The sequence below is a fragment of the Perissodus microlepis genome, chromosome 8 (assembly GCF_051167445.1).
Source record: "Perissodus microlepis isolate ML-2025 ecotype Zambia chromosome 8, ASM5116744v1, whole genome shotgun sequence".
In the NCBI taxonomy this organism is placed as follows: Eukaryota; Metazoa; Chordata; class Actinopteri; order Cichliformes; family Cichlidae; genus Perissodus; species Perissodus microlepis.
In genome coordinates, this window is record NC_140468.1 from 24,001,731 (window position 1) to 24,006,034 (window position 4,304).

General features: G+C 40.3%; 1 long non-coding RNA gene across 1 annotated transcript; it reads right to left on the bottom strand.

Moving 5' to 3' along the window:
- Positions 1-342: 342 nt before the first annotated feature.
- Positions 343-1,622, bottom strand: LOC146382051 (uncharacterized). The gene is made up of 2 exons (XR_014801193.1): positions 1,470-1,622; positions 343-1,234 (listed from the first exon to the last, which is right to left on the bottom strand). It is a non-coding gene; the product is annotated as an uncharacterized LOC146382051 (long non-coding RNA).
- Between the last annotated feature and the right edge of the window lie 2,682 nt (positions 1,623-4,304).

A 4,304-nucleotide genomic window follows, 5' to 3' on the forward strand; every position in this document is an offset into this window, starting at 1 on the left:
AAAATAGCACAGATCCTTCTCAATTGCCTTGGCACATGTGCATTCATTTAGTGCTTTTGTCAAAATAACCTGGATGGTTTAGCACAACACCATGGATCCCCTGCAAAAGCTCATATCTCTCCCAAAAGAGTTTATCCATGTGTCAAAACTAAATATCCTTCTCATATAAATAGTCAATGCCCCCAAAATGCATTATACCTTCGGCATTGTTTAAGCACTGCAAGTCAAAATGCTTAGACGTTTTGTCACTGAGGCACAGGTCTAGCAACAGAATACCACTATGAATAAAACTAAAAGATTTTACAGTAAAATCAGCCTCCAATAAACCACTCATACTCAAGGAAACTGTAAACATTTTTATTCGTACAAAGAAATGTTAACATTAGAGAACATACTGTGAAAAGAAAACATATACAGGATTCTGTAAATGTGAACAGTTATAAACACAAACAAAAAACAAAAAAAACTCTAGCCTACCATACTGTAAATAAAGTTTCAGAACTATAGTACAGTAATATTTTCAGTGGTCGCCATTGTCACCCTCTCTTTCCTGGCCACCATCCTCATCCCCCTGGCCATCGACGCGCTGCTCTCTGTCAGGCCATAAATTCTCATCCACATCGCAACGGATATTTTCTCTTGCGATGCAGCGAGGGAAGAAACGGCGTGAATGTCTCAACCATCCCCTACATTGATCCCCTGTGATGTCCTCACATGCAGCATCCATTGCATGCAGCAGGGCCCTCTGGTCTTGAGCCTGATGCTCATACACCCTCCACCTCCAAGCTGAAAAAAACTCCTCAATTGGATTTAGGAAAGGAGAGTAAGGTGGAAGAAACTCCATTAGCATCCGGGGATGGGTGGTGAACCAGGTTCTGATGCGTGGGCCGCGGTGGAAGTTCACATTATCCCACACAATGACATAATGTGGTAGCTGAGGTCCTTCTTCACCTCTCTCATTTTCTGGGATCAGATCAGTATAAAGGTGGTCCAAAAAATTGAGGAGCTTTTGTGTATTGTAGGGCCCTAAACTGGGAATGTGTGTGGCCACACCTCTTTCTGATATAGCGGCACACATTGTTATATTTGCTCCTCGCTGGCCTGGGACATCCACAGTGGCTCGGTGGCCAATGATGTTACGGCCACGCCTTCGACCTTTGGCCAGGTTGAAGCCAGCTTCATCAACGAACACTAGGATGTGAGGGGTTTCGTTGCCTTCTAATGCCATTATTCTCTACAATAGAATAGAAATATATCTAATCAGTCAAGTAGAGACAGATACTGCAGGGAGGATCTAAAGTACTGTAAAAACAGGGAGTGGAAAACTGAAGACAATTTCTAGGCAAAATGCTCTAGTCACACAAAGCTGGATTCTGAAGGTAAAAAGGATAACGCAAAACAAAAAAACAGTGGTAACCATGTCTTACTGTAATAGTGTTACAATGATAGACAACCAGTAGTTGACTTACATGCACATACTGGTACCGCAGCCCTTTCACTCTGTCAGAGTTTCTCTCAAATGGTACCCTGTAAATCTGTTTCATGGTCATCTGATGTTTCTTCAATACCCGGTCTATTGTGGAGATGCTGATAGAGTTTATATTTTGGAACATTACATTGTCTAGCAGCATTGCATTACGAATCTGTCTCAGTGTGATGGCATTATTTGCAATGACCATGTTGCATATTTCTCGTTCTTGTTGTTCATTTAGAAGTTTTCTTCTGCCACCCACTTGAGGCTGTCGTCCAATCCTAGACATACAAGTCAAAGGTCAACACTGTAAATTTGTTACAAAATGAGTTACCAATGTAATTGTACTGCTGTTTTATGGTACTAAAAGTGTGATGCACTGCACAGTGACTGGAATACTATTCACAGTATTTTCTCCATTTTTTTTTCTTTGTCATTTTTATAGTATCATATAACATCACATGAAGATATTACAGTACTCTAGGCCTACACACACACCAACACTGAATAGTTCAATAGCATAGTTCTGTACCTGTTTTCCCTGCGAAAGGTTTGGATGATGGAGGAGACTGTGGACCGAGGCACATTAGGCTGCACTCGGCGACCTGCCTCTGCCATTGTGAGGCGATGGTTTATAACGTGGTCAATAAGGGTGGCCCGGATTTCATCTGGGACATCATGGTGCCTCCGTGCTCCTCAGCCTCTTCCCCCTATTCCTCCACGCATTCTCACTCCTCCTCTTCCTCTTCTTCTTCCTCCTCTTCCTCGAGCAGGAAGTTGCTGTTGTACTTGGCGAGGTGCTTCCATGTTCACACTGCAAATGAAACTGGCCCCGGGCCAAGCTCTGTCTATATACTTTTGGCAGCAGTCATAATCATAGACAACACCTGTCAGGTATCTAAACAACCTGTTTGATTGGTCATCTGAGATGTGGGAAACTGCTCCTTCGTTAGTTCTAATTTCACCTGATTGATTGTCAAGTACTGTCATAACTTTATCAAATGTTCCAAGATATTCTTTCATGGTATTATATCTTTGACTAATTTTGACAGTTGAACAGACAATTGTGCATATGATGACTTACACAATGAAACCATGCTGATATGTTTTGGAGTGAGTAACCATTTCACTGAAAAATCAACTAATCAGTTTAGATCGCCAAGATCTATTTATTTGGAAAATGTGCTAAATGTGGGCTCATTGTGCTAACTGTAGCTACTTGTACATAATCATTTGAAAAGAAGCACAGAGTCACTTGAGACATGTACTAAAGCATTTGCAATTTGATAAAACCAATGAAAAATGACATTCTGTTGTGAACAATTGCAAGGTGGTTTGGAGATTTGTCCATGTTATTTTGGGAATGTCATCTCGGTTTCAAGAAATGAGCCAAACCAATCGAGAAAAACTGTAAATCCAGAATCAAATTTGAAATCCAAATTTTCTTAGAGACCTCATATTGTAGTACCATATCACCTCAACAGAGGGCTAACAATAGAGCTTTCTTGTAGATCTTAAAAATAGAATGGGAGGCAGAGCCTTCAGCTTTAGGCCTTTCTTCTACTCCCAGTTTGGAATCAGATGCTCTCTCCACAATAATTAGGCTTAAAACTTTCCTTTTTCATAAACCACAATGGCTGGATCAGATCACCCCGAATCCTCCCTTGGTTGTGCTGCAATAGGTCTAGGCTGCAGGGGGCATCCCATGATGCACTGAGCATTTCTTCTTCATTCACCTCTTTAAACTCTCTATGTGTTTATACTCCACTTTGAATTTAATGATTAGTTATTATTAATCTCTGACGCTGTTCCACAGCTGTTTTTTTGTCCTGTCTCCCTCCCCCGCCCCTACCTGGGCCTGGTTCTGCCAGAGGTTTCTTCCTGTTAAAAGGGAGCTTTTTCCTTCCCACTGTTAAAAAGTCCTTTCTCATAGTTCCTGTGATGAACTTCTTCAATATATATATACTTTTTTTGTACATCATAAAAAATGTTTGTCTCACAGTGGTTGCTACCATATATACTTACCTCAGTCAGTCTGGCGAGATCTGAAGGTTTTAGCAGCATTTTGTATGTTTTTGTTACTTCTATTATACTTAAGCCATGTTTCTTTTACTTTTAAAGAAGCTCTCTATAGTGGCATGGTTACTCTTGTAGGTTAAATCATATTTTATTGCATATTTGAGCTTTTTGCAAAAGGTGTGTAAAAATATTTTTTATTTTGGTGGAGCTTAAATTAAAATGCTGTCACGTTGCTCTGCAAATTGGAAGTGATTATTTTTACACTAAAGGAATTGTTTCGAAAGAAATGAGGGCTAACTGGAACTTTAAGGTAGCGTTAGGAGTAAAACACAGGAAAGCAGTGCTTACCACAAGATGCTCTGCTGCCAAGTCTGGGTAAATCACTGTGCACTTCATGAGAGTTATAGGTGCGATTAGAACATGTTCTTGGCTGAAAGAAGCTCCTGTCTGTTACATTTGGTTATATTTCGCACTAACTTTATCATAAAATCTCTCCTGCTCTCCAAGGCTGTTGGACAATGTCCTCCAAAACTTCGTCCTTACAAATATGAGACTTCCATCGACACGTTTATGAGTGTGAGTGTGTGGTCTATTAATCTTTGATCCTTCGCTATGTTGGCTTCCAAATGCTTTTTAAATATGCTCACCTTGTTCACAGTCACCACATTTTCCAACCCAGTTATTCTGAGCAATTAATGTCACACAAAATATCCCAGCGTTACCTATGCTATCACGACAACAAACACACAATCACACAATCACTTTGTTAGCTCAAAAGACTGAGACTATGATATCATATGAGGGTTCATCAGAA